Source organism: Haliaeetus albicilla, chromosome 16, assembly GCF_947461875.1.
Source record: "Haliaeetus albicilla chromosome 16, bHalAlb1.1, whole genome shotgun sequence".
Classification (NCBI taxonomy): Eukaryota; Metazoa; Chordata; class Aves; order Accipitriformes; family Accipitridae; genus Haliaeetus; species Haliaeetus albicilla.
In genome coordinates this window covers 26,844,895-26,865,788 of record NC_091498.1, presented here as the reverse complement: position 1 = coordinate 26,865,788, position 20,894 = coordinate 26,844,895, and the positions used below count along the sequence as shown (strand labels likewise).

Here is a 20,894-nt window from a genome sequence, read left to right as displayed (position 1 = left end):
GGGGGGGCTCTGGCCTTACAAGTGTACTTCGGTTCAGTCCTGCTATCTGTTTGTTTGGGGTTTTAATTGCAAAACAAAAGCTTTTGCTGGTCAACAAATACAAAGGTAAATTTTCTGTTGTGATTACCATCGCTATAAAACCTTTATTGTGTTTGTGGTAGAAAAAAGGTAATTCCCACAACGAACTTTATTTTTTTTTCTTGATCCTGGAACTGATGTTTTTACTACTTTTTTTTTCTCTCTAATGCTACTTTGACAGAAGATGAAATCAAGATTTCTTTCATTATGAGCATCCCCTTGCACTCTTACTGCTGTTTTAGTTGTTAACAAACTCTTTTTTTTTTTCCTAGAATACAGTATGCTATAAATTATGATTTAATATGGCATGCTTTGTACATAAATCATGGGTTCGCTTATTGGATTTTGCCTCATTCAAGTTCTTCTCTTTGAATGGTTAGTGGGAAATAAATAATTCAAAGCACTTATTCCATTCTGGTAATTCCATAATAAATTTAGCTCCTTGCTGTAGAGGTTTTGCATGTAATGCCTGTCTTGTGTGCAGTAATGAGCAGTGCTGTTTCAAATTGTAAAATGTCTAGTTTAGTTTCAGAGTTAATTAAGTAGTATAAAAAAATCTTTGTTTTCAACTGACATAGATACATTTATAAAAGCATCAGGTGTCTAGGAGCAACAGTGTTAATGCTTAGTTTTTCATAAGAAAATATTTCTTACATTACAGCAGTGATTAGCAAGTTCCAGAGTCCTTGTTAAAGCCCTTCAGGAGCTATTCAGCTGTTCTGTAATATTATTTTTAAGAAAAAAAAAAAACCCCACCCCAAAACTAACTTCATTATGTTCAAGTTCAGGGTTGAAATTTAGTTGCTTGAAACCAAGCTACACCATGTGATTTATGAAATTGTATGTTTGCAGTAGTCGTAGAACTTCATAATAACCTAGTAGTTTTTGCCAGTTATCAAGAAGTAGATTGTTGTTCTCTTCTCCTTCTTCCTGAAGAAATCCTGATTAAGGTATCTTGCCAGTCATAAGGCTTTGGAAAAGAGAGGATGCTCTTATGGAGCTATGGAGCCTGTACAACAGTGACTAGTATGTGTATCGCTTTCCCTAACGTCTCATGTGCAGTGTGATGTGTGCTAAATCCACCTGAATGAGTTCAGTTTCTGTTTTTCTCAGCCTACAGCTTTTAGGGATGAAGGAGAACAGCATGAAATCTTGGGCAAAAAGCTATAGAGAAGCTAAGCAAATATAAATAATAAACAAGAAGTCATCATCTAATTATGAGGTATTTAAAAGAAGCTGAGAATCTGGTACACTGAAGTTTGTAGGCACTGATCTCTCCGCAGCAGAAAGCATCACACCATTTTGTGTAGTTTTTTCAAATTTGGTATTTTATATCACTCTCCTACTTTAAGATTTCAGTTACTGTCATTTCTAACTTCCTGTAGCTGAGATTTTGACTAAAACAGTAACCTAAATTCCCTTTTTTACAGAATCAGTGGTAATCCTCATGAAATGGCCAACTGCCCATCACAGCTGTGACTTGTATGCTTCACTTGCATTGAGACCAAGCTTCATTTCTTTGGGGGGATTGAAAGGGCATTATTTTTATGTGGATTCTCAATTATACAGGATATAAATCACTAAGGGTAATAGTTCCTGAAAACAAAGAGAAATTAATTTTAACCTTTTTAGAAACAGAGCCAGGTAATTTATTATTGTACTTATTGCCACGTAACATAATATATTCAAACTCACTTGCTGAAGAGAGGTAACTTTTAAGATGGGAGATAGAATGGCCTAGACAGCATTTTGTTTCCTTACCTACTCTGAGCACTTTGTTCTAGCTGAGGAGACAAGTAGTGGTTTTGGTACCAAAGCTGTCTTCACGAGGCTTGAAAGAATAGGACCAAGTTCTCCAGTCTCTTGGGTGTCTAGGAATCTTCAACAGGGAGGAGAAAAGAGGAAAAAACGCATTTATATCCCAAGGATTTGCCTCTGGTTAGAGTTTGGGGGGGGGTGTTGTTTTTTTTTGTTTCGGGTTTTTTTTTTTTCTTTCTTTTTTCCTTCTTGACAGAGTGAGGAGGCGTTCACAGTAGGAGGCTGCCGTTATAATGTGCCGCCATGGTTTTGTCTTGCTCTTTGTTCAGATTATGTATGCAGAGTGAAACCCTCAGTTTTCAAAAGCTGCAGTAGAGTCAAAAGACACTGAGAGTTTTGAAAAAACGAATCTCATTCTTCTTCACCCCCACAATTTTTGTTGTTCTACTTGTATTTGAAAGTATGCCTATCAAAAAGAGCAGTGTCCTAGAGGTAGACTAATCTGTGTCTTTGCACAGTAGTGTGTTAGATCTGTTGAGCCATCTGTATAGCATTTTGTGGCTATTTTTAACCTCTGCTGTGGCAGAAACTGCTTTTTCTGAAATTAGTTTCCTCAGGAATATTCTCAAAGATAAAAATTTTATTATTAAATATATACCTTTATACTTTTTACCTCTTCAAAAGGTGATGCAACCTATGGCTTCTGAAGAATTATGTCAGAGGAAAAGGGAAGAAAGGTTTCTTTTTTTACTAGTTTTCTTCCAACCATCCTTTAGAAAAGAAAAATCTCGATCCTCAGACATTAATATACAGTTTTGCTTAAAACTGCTAAGTAAATAGTACTCAGCAAGGAGAAATAAGAATAAGATAATGCCGAAGAGAACAAAGATCATCTCCATACAAAATTTGTAGTTTAATGATTCCAGGGAAAGACAGCTCATTAGGATTTGGTATTTGATCTCAGTCACAATTGTCAGTCTTTTAAATGCAGGACATAAGTATATGGTAGGTAGCCTTACAGTAGACTTTGTGTTTTCTGTAATGGATACGGGACTGGTGCTAAGCCATTGCTTGTTTTATTAGGGAGCTCTATTGAAAAATTACATCCTTCAGAAGGAAAGGCAACCTAATTTGCAAGAGGTTCCTCTTTTAACAGATACTTGGTGGTGAGTGGGTTTGAATGTTTCTGGCCTGACAGAAAGTAAAACCTGCATTTAGGGTGCAGGTCAAGGCAAATACGATGCTTAAAATTTTAAATATCTAGGATTTTAGTCCTGATACACAGACTGCAATTTCCTGCATACTCTGCTGGGTGCTTTTTGAGTATTGTTGTTCTTTTTAATATCCCATCAAAGCTTTTTAATGAAAGAGTTTCAAGGCTGGGAAAAAGAAAATATGTTTATGCCTTAAAAGTCAGTTGCTTTTAGCATGGTGTATGAGTTTTAGGAGCATGGACCGCAGATTAAAAACCAGTGGCTAACTTGGGATGCTTCTCATGCTTCCTGTTCAAGGTGCGTAATGGGACAGGAAGGAGTTCAGCAACTTCAGTATGCATTATGTCTTTGATGAGAGTGCTGATTTAGCTTCTCAAGGGATTTATCTCAAAATTGCGTGACTTCTGAACAAATTAAGTATCTCTACAAAAGGCATATTCCTAGATCTGAACTTCTGATCAGTGCCAAGTATTTTGTTTCATTTTCTATATTGACTATCTGAAGCTGTAAAATGGTTTAGATGGATTGAGGGTTGGGTTTAGAATCTCTAAAAAGCTACAGTCATTCTCCCTTCATAGGGGCATGTGTTACTTCATTAACTGGTCTTGTTAAGCCGCTTTGAGCTACTTAGAGGACCACTGCTGTTGTAGAGTAGAGCTTTTTTTGTTATTGTTATTTTACTTTAATTTTAAGATCTTAATGACCTGCATTCTTTATAAAACAATTTGTGAATTTAATCTGCATTTAACTTTTGAGTTTAAACAAGGGTTTGTAAAGATCATGGTTTTTGTACCGCTCCAGAGTTTTCAGTATTCAGGAACTTGGACTTGTAATTAAGATTCTCGTGGAGAATTCTCCCAAGGGTGTTTGATACTTCAGTGGCACCAGAGGACCTAGGAAGTTTAATAACCCAAAGAGACTGCTGAAATTACTAGAAGATGCAATTCTGTCATACAAAAATTTGTGAGAGATTGTGACTCTTCGCTGTTGTTCTCCAGATCAGAAAGACCAGGTTTCCCTGTCAGCATGGGTAAAGGAATTTTTAGGGCTCAGCTCTTTCATTTGTATTCCAGAAAGCACTAACATGTACAGAAAATTTCAAAGCTATCCTCATCTTGACGCTGAATGCTGACAGCAATGGAGCTATTAATAAGTACACTCCCTTAAAATGATACCGTATTCAAATAGTGCCATTTCTAATGCTCTTTCAGGGAACTGAAAAGCAAGGCTCAATTTTTAATGAGGTTTATCTGGCTATATTTGCTCTTATTTCTGTTGCGTGGTACAGCTGCACAACTTAAGATGCACTTCACCTTTTTCAATCAGACACCTTAGAAGGGTCCATAATGTCTTTTTATTCTGGATTATACTCTTGTTGGTTGTAACTTCAATAAAATATAGAGCTTCATTGAAAATAATCGTTAAATATGACATATTAAACCTTATATTATGCAGGTGCATGAGTGCTGTAGAAATAAGTTAAATATTGTTTCTTTTTTTTTTTTTTCACTGAATGAATATTTTAATTGAGAAAGCTGAGGAAAGCAGAAATTTTTGATTTGTCGCATAACTCTGCTATCTGACTACAGACGACAATGCTGTGGTAAGATGTCTGGGCATTAGCTTCCTACGTTCTGATTTAAGTATAGCTTGATGTAGTAGTATCTGTGGAAAAACCTTGTACCTATTCCAAAGCTTTTCAAAACTTCCTCAGTAAGGACCTGTTAAAATAGGCAACCCCCGCCAACGCTGATTTTCTTTAGAACTCTGATTTTACCATTTATATTTCATTGAGTATCACCACAAAATTGCAAGTTCCAGTTCTGCCTTCATATTTTGGTAGGCTTATTCTGCTTTTTGTCATTTTTGAAATCTGCTAAATGAGGATGATAAATGAAACAACTCTGCCAGTGTAAATTCTGTTGAATATTTGTAATAATAGCTTCAATATACCAGATTCTGTTAAAAAGTTTTGCAATAAAATTAGCAGTAGTCAACGTATTTTATGATTAAGGTATTTTACAGCTCCAACAACCATGAGAAATTGGAAACATTGTCTTAACTAACAGCACCAAGAGCCCTGCATACCAAGTGATGCAGCCAGCTAGGTAGCAACTGGAAAAGTAATGATGTCTTTTTATTTTCCCCCACTGAAAAGTAAGGAAAAAAATAGCCATTCATATTTTAGACATACTGTGATAGCAGAAATTAACTATACTAAATTCACAAGCTTGCCGAGTAACATGAAGATCCCTTGTTTTCTGCTTGGGCCTGTCTAAGCTGAAGAGAGTGTCTGTGTTGTCTTGAGTCAGACATGCAATGAGGTTTTCAGAAGGCATCATACATGGGGTTACCCATGTTACAAATCTTAAGTTCCCTTTACCAAGCTTGTTCGAGAATTAGTTCAGTTCTGTATATCCTAAAACATATGTTACAGTCGATTATTTATCGGAGACAAGTGTAACTCAAAACTAAGCTACAGTGTACAGCAATATGTTTTAACAACTCTGAGCCTCAATGAATGCAAATTCATCACTGTTTTCTCAGAATGAGATTCTGAGTCTGCCTCAATTTGGGTTATCATCTGGCTTGTGAGGGCTTGAAGCCAGTGCAGTTACTTAAGTGAGGAATTGTTCATTTGTCTGACTGGTGAGGTCACAGTTTAATTCACAATCCATTTGACTATTTTCAGTGGGGCTTTGAAGAAGCTGATATCTTAGCTATACTTTTGGGTCATCTCGAATATACATCATCAGGCTAATAGTAACATTATGATGTAACTGATCTGCTTAAAGGTGGGGTCTCTTGAGGAAAAAAAGAAACCGTGAAAGCATGCTGAATTAGATTCCATCTCTGCAGCTCAGGAAAAGGAAGTGTAGTTTGAAGAGCATCCCCTGTGAAAAGTATCTGCAGAAACCCCTTTTGGACAACAGATTGCCACTGTTGGTATGGTTTTTGTTTGTTTCTTTAGTAACAACCTAGGACAAGAAGATGCATGGGTTTTCTTGCTTCTTGGCTGTGATTCTTACTGGATTTCTGTGTAGCGCTGGTAGCTCAAGAAGGATACACAAACAAAGGAAGCTAGAAAAAATCTGCGTTGAAAAATTCATAAGTATATCACAGTTACTGAAGAGCTGTAGCTAGTCACGTATGCTCCAGATAGCTACTGTGATGATGGCAAGCTCTGGAGTTAGAAAATGTTTGAAATGTCATATTCTATTCACTGCTTGTCTGATTCAGTAGGATTACTCTTGCTTAAAAAATTCCTTACTCCTTACTGGTTGTTTGTTTGTTTAGTAACTTCGATAGTATGCCTTTCTAAGTCAGAAGGTCTGCTGTATATAATATTTGCATTCTGTTATCTTTCTGCTTCAGTAAACCAGTGGAGTTAGTACTTTTAATGAATTAATTTTCCTGAACCATTAATCACATATTTTGGGGGGGGGGGGGGGGGGAGGAAGCCCCTTTTTATATTTGGGCTATTTTGTGGCAGTCCATTAGATTCCTTTTTTGTGTGGTTGTTCTAAAAGTAGCTTAATAGTATGAGAAAATAGCGACAAAAGAGCAAAGGGGATTAAAACAGTGAAAATGCTAGGAGAAGCAGGCAATCCTAAGAATGTTGAGGAGTTATGAATGAGTTGAGAGATTATAGGGGAGAATTTTTAGAGCACAAAAAAACCCAAACCCACCAAAACATAGAAAAGTGAGTATTGATGCAGAGACACGGAAATGGTAGGTGGGTGGGTAGATAGATAGATAAAACAATGCCAGGTAGCAAAAGCAGACTGAGCATATTGAAACAGCCTTCTATGTGTAAGCAGTGCTCCTTAGCTGGTTATGCTGAAGTAGGACCGTACACCGGGGATTTGCAGATATCTCAACAGAACCCTCTTCACATAAAGCCATGTCAGCAGCACCAGCTTCAGCACTGAGTATTGATTTCAAAGTGACTTGCTAAAAGAAAAGGGGACAAAGTAACTTATAGAGACAGACGATATTCACGTTTCAAAGAAGGTGATACTGTGAGTGTGTGAAAACACGAATGTAAGCATGTATAGAGCCAAACACTTCAGAGAGAGAAATTCAGGTACCACCTGAATGCAAAATCCGTATGTCTGAATACTCTGCGGAGGCTGGATCTTTCAGCTGAAAGAAAAATGCAAAACCTATGCATTACCATTTACTCTCGCATAAAATGTTTCTGGTTTGGTGTTGGCATCATACCTAAAATTGAAACATGGTAATGCATATTGCTGGATTTTGAATAGACTCAATGGAGAGGCCCGGGGACCTGAATTCCTCTTGTGCGGAAAACTTCCATTTTGCTGATACATTTAAAGATAGAGGAGAGATGCAGATTTATATTTTTATATATTTTTAAAATTTACTTTTTATGTGAATTAAGCGTTCAATAAACACTTGTACATCTCTGAAGGCTGATCCTTTGCAGAGGAAGGTTGTCATTTCGAAGCTATTTAGGTGAAATTCCACTGAACACTGTCACAGTTGGGGGGCTCTGAATCACTTGCAATCAGATTTTTTAAAAGATTTTGCACAGACGCAGGCAAGTACTCTGTTCGATAGTGCTTAGATACATAACAACACAGTAATTGTTAGGAGTTAAGCACCTAATGCTGTTTGCAAGGTATTGGAATTTAATGCATTCCAATACTTTAAAAAGCTTACCCTAAATATCTAAAACATTTTTTTTTAAACAAGTCTGTGTTCACCAGAAAATTTAATTCTTTCTTAAAAATATGAATTTAGACCTGAATAGCTATTGCTGGTTACCTCTTTTATAGATGCGTTCGTTATGGGGTAGTTCAGGCTACACCCAGAGTTAGCCCACGATTCTGGCTTAGGCAAGCTGCAAGCTTCATTGTGTCATCTAAGCCTCCTGAGTACAACTGATAGATAGTGTGTCTATATCACTGAAGCAACTGCAAACTAAAGAACGTATAAAAGCCAGGGATCGCTGGCAGAAGCTCTCTGCAGCATATCACAGGCTGAGTTGTCCCTGCCTGGGGATATGGGAGACATTATGGGATGCAGGAGGAGAGCATTTGAGGACTGTACAAGACTTGTTAGGGGAGGAACCAAATCAGGGAAAAGGGAATCAACGTGCTTTAGGATCGATGTTTTACAATCACTACAAAACCTTTTTCTAATATGCAAAAGCAAGGATTTTTTCAGATAAAATGTTTTGCACTGCAGTTTGCTTATATTACAATATTATAAGCAGGTGCTGCTGTCTATTCAGCAACTACCAATGCATTGCTCTCGCTGTTGTGAAGTGCCTTGCCATATAGGGTTCAGTAAAAAAGGAGAAGAAGGATTTTCAGAAGCACAAATAGTTAGTAGGAATAAATGAATAATGCACAGGAGCTTAACCATGTTGCTATTAATAATTCACACTTTTAAGAAACGCAGGACTTTGAAGTTGCTCTTTTAGAAATCCAGCATCTAAATAAAATGGAAAAACGGAGTGGAAAAACAGCCTGTCATGAGAAAGCACTTATCATTACTGCTGTCCTTCCTGAAACGTGGTTGGACTCAAAGGTATTTCACTATGATTGATTTGGTAATTATCTTGAGTATACTTGAACATAAATAAAACTTTGCCATAAAGATTTTTATGGATGTAGTCTGCACAGAAGCCCCACGTACTCTCACTGATAACAATGGGATTTCAATGGATGTACCTGAGATTATGATTGGATTTGATTTTATGGGGTTTAGCTATGAATAAGAAATGATATGTCCTGTATCTCATTATCAAATGTAAGTAGTGGGTGAAGAGGAATTAAAAAGATTGTATTAGTCATGCTCCAAAATGATAAGGAGAACAGGCTAATGAGGTGAGAACAATACTTCAAATTTTGGCCCCATGTAAATTTCCTCATCTTTATCTTCTGGACTGTCAGAGGTTTTTCCAAGGCTATGGCACGAAGTAACTACTTTTTAGGATATTACTCTGAATTAAATATAATGTGTCGTTAGGGAGCAATCCTAACTTTCTGTTATTTTGTACTGTAGGAAAGGAGCATCTCCAACTTTCTGTTATTTTATATTAGAGGAAATCTAGAAATAAACATGAGATTGACTTGTATTCAATCTGAGGAATAAACAAAGTGTTTTGAAATTTGCATTCATAAGTGCTTGTACTTTACTGAAAGGATTTTCTTCAGAAAGAAAAATGATGCTTCGTATCCTAATGACGAGGCTTTAGATCTGTTTGTCAGTCTGGACTGTTTTCCATCTTGGTTCCCACCTGTAGCTTTATGTCCAGTTCTGGCACGTTGGTGCTGGAGTAGGTTATCTGAGGGGCCACAGATTTGGTTTCTGAGGTGTTTGCGATTTGATTGTACGGAAGATAAGTCTAGTGCTTAGTATCCAACAGTAGTAGTACTGTAGTCATTGTGATTATTTAGTGATACGAATAATCTTTTACTGTTTTGCCTTTTATTAGACTTAGTGATCAGTTTGGTGAGATTTGGAAAGTAAAACTTCTCTTTAGATCACATGGGACTTCCCTAGAGCTTCCTGATGCTGTTGTGTTTCTCAGAAGTGTATTAGCTGGTCATGTAAAAAGCCTCCTTCATGTCTTGTATCACTTCTGTATTATTACTAGGAGTGAACTGCAAAGAAGCAAGCTGTGCTTGTTACCTACGAGTGCCATCATCTAGTTCATATATAATCTCTTAGAAATTATTAATTTCATACCTATGGCCATCCATAGGTATTTGCTGTCAGACTTTTTTGCCTGGGCAGAAGGAATCCAAGTTTCTTGACAGGCTGGAATGAAAACAAGGCAAGGCAAGGAATCAAGAAATTGATTAAACTGGCTATTCAGCAATTTTTTTCCCTTTAACAAACTAAAAAGAGAGAGAGACAAATGCCTTCAAAAGAAATATTCCTTTAACTTAGAAAAGCTTTTTTACCAGTGCTAAATTCTGTCTGAGGTTAACAATCATCACTCCAATCCTGCAACTGTTTTAAATTTTTTTGAGAGTAACCTTGGGCTGCTCCGAAAGCCTTGTAATATAAGGAAAAAAAGAATAAATGTCTTTGGTAAGGATAGTTAATGAAAACTGCAATTAATAAAAGTATTAGGCATGGCTTCTTGACAAAATACTATGTAAAATTCCAGGAAAAAGCGAGAGATCTGGGAAAAGAGAGAGAAACACTTGGAAACTCGATGTTTTTTAAGGTGAATATTAAAACTGGTTTGTGCTCTCTGCTTACCAGATCTCATATTGTGAATAGATGACGACTGTGTCTCATTAAAATGGGCAGTCGTCTTTATAATACACCAAGCAGTATAGAAAATGTTGGGTTTTTTTTTTTCAAAACAGTGAATATTTTTTTATGTGGCTGTTATTTTTTGTTCAGTTCTTTATTATCTTCTAGGCAGGCGTTCCTGTATGCCATATAAGTTTCAAAATTCAACCATATAAAAAGAGCACTGAGGATGTTTTTCAGAGTCTTTCTTTTTTTAGCATGTAGAACAATTAGTTCAAAAATACCAAAATCATTACGTAAAAAAGGTAATAGAAGAAATGTGATGCTTGTCCATGAATTAAGGGAAGAAAAAAAAAAAAAAAGACGGATTTTGTAGTTTAGAGTACATCAATGGGACATACTCCCCCCTGCCTCCTGAAACTCTGAAGCTGTGGCTTTTTTAAAGCTGCTGTAGAAAAAATTAAGAAGTAATAACACTTTTTTTATTTTCCAACTTTTAACTGTGAACACTTTTCTTGTTCACACAGAAGCTCCCAGGAGAAACGAATTTTAAGATGTCAACTTGAAATGCTATGCAGAGGTGGAATAATTAGGGTATCATGATTTTAATTTTCTTTCTGGTTTTTGATAATTATTCACTTGTTTTTACTGCCAGTCACTTTCTTTTTACTGGAATTTTAATAGGCTGTTTTGAAAGCTGTGTTAGTGTGACTGGTTGTAAGAGTTGATCAAATTTCAAGAAAATTCTGGTCCCATGAAAATTTGGACTTGCTGCTGTAGTGTCCCCGTTTTGAGCATTTCTGTCCGGTTCTGTTGGTAGTGTTACCAATTCATGACTAGGCAGCTAAAAAGAGGAAAGTTACAGAAGGGTTGCAAAGCTACCTCATTTGGTGTCTGGTCAACTGGGAAATACTGTGAAAGAAGTATCTTATAAATCGAAGGTTTAAGGTAGATCCTCTCTCGTTTGTTCTCTGAATGCTCAGATAATCTAATCTGGTAATGCTGGAGGTGTTCAGAAAAATACCAGATAGCACCAGATAGAATATATAGAGAAGAACCAAGAGAAAATTAGTGGGTTTATTCTGTTACCTCTATTGAGGCCTGAAATGGTAGACGTTTGGAGTGATGAAGTGACAGAACATGCTCCACCACTCCACCAGGGACAAGACTTCATTGCTAGGTTTCCCTACCATGCAAATATCTGTTTGTGGGGTTTTTGTAATTAGGTCATTCTTTGTGACCACAGTATTTATATAATTTATTCTTTTGTTAGAGATCAAGCTACCACCTTTCTCCCTTCACAACCCAGCTTTCAGGTTTTCCAGTTGCCCTTTCAACTTTCCAGTACTTTGTGTAGAAGACTATGCCATTAGGAAGAGCATATCAGAGGTACCTGTTCCTTTGTGCTTATCAGAGCCCTCTCGTAACTTACAGAGAGGTAGGGAGAGAATAAGCAGCTGGAAGGAAGGTTGAAGCTTTGGTAGCTGCCTCTCACTGTTGGATATGTGAAGCTATTTCTTCCTCTGCACTCATCTGGGGATCCTTGAGTGACACTGGGGCCTTGAAATAGCCCATTTCTACATGGTTATGAGATTTTAGTTCATCTCCAACGTGCTTGTTAAGCTGCCAAATGTACATTTATATTTTATATGTCCGGTATATGTGTCCATACCTCAGAGAAAGGAAGCAGCTATCGGTGAAGAGATGCTAGACTCTTAAACTATCACTCTTACATTAATTACGTGAGCATTAATGCACCATGAGGAAGCAAATGATGGCAGCTGAATTCAAACCAGCAGCAGCTTTGTCCAGAACATTTCATAGCTTTCATCAAGAATATTCTCAAAATGTATACTCTTATGAAAAATATATTTTAGCCTTTTAGTTTCCATTAGCCTGTTTTAGCTTCATTAAGGTATTTTCCTCTTCTTTTTTCCTCTCTTCATTTGAAATTCACTGTTTTCAGGAGGTGAAGGGCTGGAGGGGAGAGGGGCAACACTCCATTTTGTTGTTGCTACTACTTTCATTCATTTTTTCCTCTTTGTGTTTATTAGATGATTATTTAATACAGTTTCCACTAGAAAGTGTGTATGAATGTGGTTTTGGTTAAGTGCTTTCTTTCCCATGCTGTTTTGCTTTTCATTTCACGTGCTCATTTTTCTTGTAATGATCTATCTTTTGTAAACACAAGGTTTACCTCACTGATTCTGTTGTATTAATTATAAAATTTCATTTTATACTTGCTAAATACTTGAGTGCTGAAGTCACAGTAAAATACTCTAGCCTAAAAATTGACTATAACTACTGGATGAGGATATATTTTATGCTACACAGTAATTGTTGAGTTACCAATTTTGTGATTTTTTTTTTTTTTTTTTTTTTTTTTTTTGCTTAATAGTTATCTTAGGTAGCAGATACAAATCTGCATTACTATTGTAAGCTTCCTCACAAGTAATTATAGATGTTGCTGGACACCTGAGCTTCTAGATGTGAGCAGTTCGTTATATGTTGCTAATAAGACTTCACTCTTTTTTTTTTTTTTTTTTTTTTCTTTTTTCCTAAGAACTGGCATCATGGATGCTAATAAGATTGTAACTGCATATGAGGTCCTTGTATGCTAAGAAGTGAAGCAAACTAATACATTTGATGAGAACTACTTCAGCATCTATCAACAGCACAGTACAGCTCTAGGGTGCTGATAGCAGATTGCCTGGTTTTTTGCCTGCAAATTGTCTGAGTTTTAAAATACCACAGCACTGATGGTCCAGTTCTCTTCAGCTTTGTAAAATATGCTTTTACTTGTCATTTTTCACAAGAAAACATAGCTAAGAACCTGACCAAAAATTACATATCATTCATTAATAGTGGTCAAAAAAATCTGAAGATCCTGATTAATCTCTCTCTTCTCCCCCCCCTTTTCTTTTTTTTTTTTAATAATCCAGTAATCTGGGCATCCAGTAGGTAAATAATCTATCACACTACTTTAAGGAAGCAGACAGAGACTGAAATACTGATGGTTCCCATCCAAGAGGCTGCACTGAGAGAGAGTAAAGGTGTGGGGGGGAAGAGAAACTTGAGAGACTGGGAAAGGGGAGAGGATCCTAACCCTGCTATGTATATCTGTGGTAATAATTTTTCCCAATGCAGGAGAATATACTAGTCAGAATAGGAAATGACACTTTTTAATAAATGCCTTATGAGAAGTTATTCTTATAAAGAGATTATCGATTCATGATCATCTTCTCTTCCTATTTTTCTCTCATTAATTTCTCTCAGTTTAATGCAAATCTGCATTGTGAACCTTCTATAAAATCATGCCAGGGGTTAGGTTTTGCGTTACTTTTAGTTCATGAAGAAGGGGGTCTTGAGGACAGTACCAGGAAATGTGTGACAACTGCTTAAGGAACAGAGCTGTTTCACAGTCTCACAATTGTAGGCGCTGAATGAATATATGATGCGAAGTCCATTCTCCACAAATAGTATTTTTTCCAGTGCAGGAAGTCATGCGAACACTCAGTCTGTAATAGTGGGGAAACTGACTGTCCTAAATACAGCATAGTTTCTCTTTCTTGGTAAGCAGATGGTATTTGCACAGAGTTGTCACCTTGCTCTATTTGGAAGTTGTTGTTTCACTGAGAATAGTTGCAGCTGGAGTATTGCATGCTCCTATAACTGCAGAATATAAGCAACTTTGTCCATGGCCAAGTTCTCCAAAACAGACATACATATTTTTAATAAAAAGTGCAGGAAAAATAGCACTTTTCAACAGATCACTTAGGTAAACATAAGATTACAGAGAAAGGACTCAGAATTTCCATTTCTTTGGTTTTACAAAACCTTTACATTTTTGGCAGTACTCTAAAATAAGAAAGTAAACTAAACTACGACACGGTAAAAACTGCATACTTACCTTTTGTAGTACTTATGCAAATTTATTTTAAAATCAAGAATGAGATACTTGAACAGTAAAATATCCCTTACAAACGTTATGAATATAAAAAGAGATGTAGTTCAGTGAGACCATCTGCCATATCAACTCGCAGCTTTATCTTACAGCTACAGAAAGAAAAGCTTTGTATTTTGATAGGTGTACCTTTCAATAACAGCCACCTTGAATTTGCTGGACATCTGACTAGCAAAGGTAGGTTCCTTTCAGGAACTCTTTAAAAGTGGATATGATTGTGTCAAAAGACATCTCTACTCCTTTGCATCTTTTTATTTCCTTATTTCCTTTATCTGTTAGTTTGCAGAACTCGGGAGATTCTTCTTAATCGACTGTTTTTGACTTCTCATTGCCACTTCTGTTACCATATTTTGAACCTTCATCAGTTCCACTTTTTTTATATATATATATATTTTTTTTTTAAGAAATCTTTTGTCTTCGTTCTGCTGCAGTTGCTTTACTAGCTTAACTCTTTCTGCAGGCTTCCCCCCCTGCCCCCACCTTGCTCTGAGGAAAAGCTTCCAGAACTGTATAAGAAATTAGGTCAGAAAGTGTCTCTGGAGGCATCTAGTCTAAAACCCTGCTCTAAGCAGCCTGACTTCAAAGCTAGGTCAAGTTGCTCAGAGCCTTATCCAGTCAGGTTGGAAGATCTCCAGTCCACAGCCCTCTCTGGCCCCGTGCTTCACCACTCTCCCTCGGATGAATTATTTCCTTATGACCATTTGAAATTTTCCACATTGCATCTTGTGACTGTTCTCTCTTGTCTTTTTGCTGGACACCTATGTCTGTCTCGCTTCTCTCTGTAACTCCCTTTTTTAGGTAGTAGAGTTATCTGCAAATAGTGGCCTGGATGTGCACTTAAGTTGTCCCTTAGACTCTTCCAGTGAAGTGTTGTTTCACCAGCTGCTCTTCCTGTGCCGTGTGCTCCAGCTTTTTAACTGTCTTAATAACCCTCCCCTGGACTGTCTCCAGCATGTTAAGGTCTCCTGTGCAGGGAGGCCCCGAAACTGGGCACTGTTCAAGATGTGGCTGCAGGAGGGTCAACTAGAGAGGAATAATCTCTTCCCTTGATCTCCTGGCTTCACGCTTGTCAAAGCAGCTCAACAAGGAACCAGCCTTCGTTTCTGCAAGAGCTTACTGCTGACTCCACTGGGAGTCAGTGTTTTGAGAGGTGCACCATCAGTTGTTATAGCCAATTAGCCATCACCATGAATTTCTAAATTAAATTGTTTTGTTGGTTTCAACTAGTATGAAGGCTTTCACCAACAAAGTGAGCAGGGAACTATTCAAAAGGAGTACGCGTGGCTCTATCATTTCATATGAATGATTTGGCTGCTGGAGTGGCTAATGTTTGCCTTGAGAAGCAGAAGTTTGTGAAGTATTTGAATAGGTGACAGGTCATATGTGAAACTTTGATTTCAAGGCTCCAAATACTGAACACCTTCTAATTTGAAGTCCTGGCTGCAGTCAGAAGTTCGCACAGGCATAGATGACTCATGGAACGGCAGGTCACCAACTATAGATGAGCTCTGCTATTTTTATTTATTTTTAACCCAATACAGTGAATGAATTGGGTCTCAAAAGCTGCCATCAAAAAAATAACTATAATCAAGTCATGTAGCCTACCAGTAGCAAAACAAAAAGAGCAAAAACCCCTCACCCTCCTCAAACCAACCCTTTGGGGCTTTTTTGTGAGGGGTGAAAAAAAACCCACTAATGGGGGACTTCTTATCAGTTTGTCAGTTTATCAGTCAGAAATAGGACTCTAGCAGTGATTTGAGTACTTAAGAAAACTGGGTTCTTAGGGAAAGTGGTCCACCCTCCTGGAGTGAAATAGAGAAGTGCACAGAGTTTACAGATAGAGCTTTGGAAGAAGTTGAAGGCAACTGAATGCACTAAAGAGAACTAGTCACATCTAACAAAAAAGGCTGATGAACCTCAAGAAATGCAAGATACATATCTGTAACCATTGTCATTTACCTTGGTGTGCAAACCAGGATGATTTGGGTGTGTTTGGATGCAAGGCAGAATTATTTGCCACAACTTTCCGGGAAGAAATCTGTTTGGGGTTTGGTTTTGGTTTGGTGGGTTTTTTTCCCATTAGGAAAAAAATCTTTTTACTTGCCATGTTTGGCTTTTTAAATTTTATTTAATAATTAATTAAAAGCTTTAAAGCACTAGTAAACCATTCCATTAGTGTCCACTAATCACACCTAGGATTCAAATCACTTATGAAAATATTTACTGGCTAAACCTGAAGTTATAATATTATCCTTTTATTAACTGTGTTTGGAAGAAAAGGAAAACTTTGCAGTCAGTCTGTTTTTGTTGATTAATGTTAGCACTGACTCTATTGAATAGAGATAGCTTTACTGGAGTTTTACAAGAATTTTAATTTCTTATTTATTTTTCAGTCAGATCAGGATTTCACTTGACACAATTTTAATAGATCCAACATTTAATTTATGGAATGACATTTCAAATCGCGTCAGTAGCATCCATTGTTATAGCAGTGATTCAGTGAAGGCAGGGAATATTTTACATCTGGTTTTGAGGTTCCATTTAATAAGCATTCAAAAGTTAATTTGCTAATCTGAGTTCAGTGACCATTCTGTCCTCCACACCTGATTGAAGATCTCTAAGAAAATTTCGGTTCTTTAACTGTGAGCTTTCTTGGCACTGCTTCTTCCAATCTTGTTTGATAATTTTAAAAGATAGGGAAGCACAAGCAATTTTTCATTCTACCATTTTTTTCTAGGAAAAAAGAGAAGCTTTGAAGAAGTTTAAATTTTAGAGTAGCAGAAGAGTGAAGGCTTTTTTTTCCTGTTTTCATTTTAGAAGTTCTTTAACTTAAAAATATAAACAAAGGATTTTTTTCTATTTAAATAAAATGTTTTTGAGGCAGAAATGAATGATTTAATCTTTCAGATGTATCAGAAAAAGAAGACATCAAAATTAATTGAAAGAATTGTGTACATTTGGGTTTTTTTCAAGCTAGTTGCTTGTATAACTCCTATGTAACTTCTTTACCGTTATGCAGAAGCTAGTTCTGTATGGCGTTGTCAGAGCTTTAGAACAGAATGCTGATCTTTTGCATTTGCCTCACTAAAAAGTTGCATGAATATTATAGGAAAGCATGGTGCTTTTAGTTTGTTTTAAGAAGATACTCTTTTAAGTTTTATTTTTCAGATAGAATATGTAATATTTATTTCCACTGTCATCAATATCTCTTTGTGCTTCAGTAACTAGTCCAGCAAGAACACAATCAGAATGAACAGCTACAGTGATAAAGTGTTTCTAATGATAATGTGCAAAGGTTTTCTATCAGCAAAATTTATTTCCCTTAGTATCTGGAAACAACTTTGGAAATCAAAGGCTGAAAGATTGCGGAGGTAGAACAGCTGGAATCAGTGCAGCAGAAAACGTTTAATCTTTTGGCTTTCCTGCAAATACCGAGTAAGATTATTTTTTATTTTATCTGAAATTGAATCTAAGCAGTTGGCCGGATGTAGTATTATGGTATTAATTCAGTAGCACGGCCGAAGATCCATTTGGTAAATTTGGTTCAATTGGGAAGTTTTAGATTTTTTATGGTGGAAGTAGAAATGTAGTTCTCATTGGAAGCCAGTTTTAATTTTACAAGTGCTGTCCAAATTTCATATAATAAAGCAAAATAATTGCTCTTATGTAAAAGCAAAAAAATGAGAGGAAGAGTAGAGTTGAGATTCCCCTTTTCCTTTTCTAGAATATATTCTTATTTCTTGTGCTATTTTACCCGAAGGAATATAAAACATAATAGTGGGTGCAGCTGCAGAGCTTTCAGCTGAAGCCAAGAAAGAATACAGAAGTTTTCCTGGATCAAGGGAATGTTTCTTCTATTGAATTGCTTCAAAACAAACGTTTTGTAGGTTGATTTTCCCCTTGTTTATGGCAGTCGAACTCCAAAACACTTTTAAAAACAGTGAATACATAAAAGTTATTCCCCAAACTCCTGTCTTCCTTTTCTCTCTCTCATATAATAGCATCTCCCTCCCACCCCTGCTTTTCCCTGTTGTCTTTTAGGCAAGAAAAACTTACCCACATGTCTTAGGCATGAAGAATAATCATTCCTTAAAACCAATTGCTGATTGATTTTTACTGGGTTGCCATTTGATTTTGGCTTACTGCTATATAGCTCTCCTTATCCCTTATGATAAGGATTTCCCTTGCATCCTTTGCGGTTTTTGCATAAAGTTTTCAGGTCAAAAGAGAAGGATGACAAATTTCTTTACCGAGAGGGTGGTCAAACACTACAAGCTTGCTTGGGGCATCAACCACCTCTCTAGCATCTTAATATGCGCTTAATAATGTGCTTTAACTTTTGGTCAGCCCTGAAGTGGTCAGGCAGTTGGACTAGATGATCACTGCGGGTTCCTTCCAACTTAAATTATTCTATCGTTCTATTTTATTCTAAATTTATTTTTTCCTGGTGAGACTAGGAAGCTCTTTCCTGCCGGCTTCTCTCTGGTAGTGGCAGTTGTCTGGGTGTTGAACCTTATAACACAAACCAAGAAGTTTTACGCTCTTTCATAAAACCCAAGGCATTTCACTTTCTCCTAATACAGAAGCAGAGTGTGCAAATTAGCTGTCATCTTTAAACTGCTCTTACTTCACTGGAGTCCTGGGCAGCCCCAGGGTTAGAGCTTCCCGCGTGGTATTTCAGACAGCCTTGGCAACGCACTAGCTTGTGAAAAGATCTAGCTCTGCAGCCTCCTCCTCATTAGTTTTCTTTTGCCTTCCTCTCCCTGAAAATGCCTCTGTCCCCTGTGAACAGCCTTGGAAGGATATGGGCTCAGTGTCTTCTATAATGACTTGACTGGAACAATGTCCCATTCTGACCAGTGAGAGATTTAAGGCTGTTGAAAAGGCAGCCTGCTGCTTCTGTGGGTGGGAGGACAGGAGAAGCAGGAAGGTCCATAGCTAAGTTCTTGGCAGCCTAGCAGCGACTGTGTCATTACAAATAATTAAAAAAAACTTCCAGGTATGAAAAAAAAATGGAAGGCAACTTTGCCATTTTATTTGGGTGACACTTATTGTCCTACATTTGAAGTGTTGTGTGTGGCTCATGAAGTGAAAGGAGGCATCTATAAATATAAAGTATTAGAAAATAGTTTTCAGGTTTTGTAAATCATGGTTTGTCGTTGCTTTGTACACTGATGCTTAGAAATGGTTGTCAGCTGAACATTGCTGCCTTTAGAATTAATTTATCATCAGGCTTTTTGTTGAAGTGTACTTGGAAAGAGCCTTTGTACATTTTCACTCTTTTTCTGTTTAGGGAAATGTTTCTTTCAAATAGATTATCAGCCCTGGCAATTTATTTAGAAGTTCTGTTCCTGTTCCTCCTATTTTCTTTATTTTATACTAATCTATTATTTGTGACGGGAAACAAGATTGCACAGAAAAAGGAGGCGCTGGGACATCATCTTTCTACTTATGCTAATTTCATATTAATTACCATTCTTTACATATCCAACTCTAAACAATATGTTATGACCTCTAGAAGAACAAGAGGTTTTTAAGTGAACCTCAAATGCCAAGTAAATTTTGGATGTGTCTGTGTATATATAGAAAAAAAAAGAATCAATTTCATGTTTTACATATGGTTTTGTGAGAGTACTTCTGACAAAAGGTACTTAACTTCAGAGGTGTTCAGCCCCATTATCTTCAACCAACGTAACTAATTTTTTATGGGTGATGTCAGCAAGAGCTATTACATTTAGCCTAGCTGGGGAGCTAAGCAATATAAATCCAGAAGAGTGCTATAAAGTTTTGTCATAGCACCAGATAAAATTTTGGACCCATTTTTGTTGTCTTAGCAAGTTGTGATAGAAAGGCAGATTTTGGCAGGCAGTTTGATGTAATGATTTGCCTATATGGTGGGGTGAAGAAAAGAGTGGACAGTGAGAAATGGTTTGGAGTCCTGTTAGCAACTGATCTCATCGTGTCTTCTTCAGCATGACCCCTTATTAGGGATGTCTGTCAGGATGACAGCATGTCGGCTGAGATGGCTAGAAGTATATAGACATAAAGAAGCGTTCTTTACTGGACATAGTGGCTGAGGATGTGTATTCAGAAAAAAACCAAACAAAACCAAACTTCAGGCTAGCAAATCTCAAGGATTGAAGTACCTTTATTTCTGAAGTCCTGATATGGTTGATCCATCTACAGTGTATTAATACCTTGTTATATTTGTTCATTAGATGTTAGTCTGCTGTTTAATCAACATTTTCCCAAGTCGGTATCATTCTCGCGCCTTTTGATTTTGGTCCCTAGGTCCACACACTGTGCTGGGTGGTTAGAATGGGCTTTTTAGTTAAGTTTCACTCATCTGAACACTGCTTCAGGCAAACTGGATGGTACTCATGTTGACTTATGCTAATGCTGATAAATTTGGAAAATCTTGGAAGATCATGTAAGTCATTTCCCCTTTTACAGCAAGAATCCAAACCTTGTGACATGATCCATTGCTTGCATGTATGCCAATGAAATTGCTGAGTTCTTTGTTGGGAGCAGGTTACATGCTTTTCTCGGTAGGCTCGGAATGATTCTTCTTTGCTACAGGGACAGTATTATGGTAAACAAATATCATTGCATTGCTTATTTCTAAGTCTGTCTTTAAC

General features: G+C 37.0%; 1 protein-coding gene across 1 annotated transcript in view; it reads left to right on the top strand.

Moving 5' to 3' along the window:
- ANO3 (anoctamin 3) overlaps positions 1 to 20,894 on the top strand; it is a 146,149-nt gene that overhangs the window by 758 nt on the left and 124,497 nt on the right. The gene's annotated exons all lie outside the window — the stretch shown is intronic.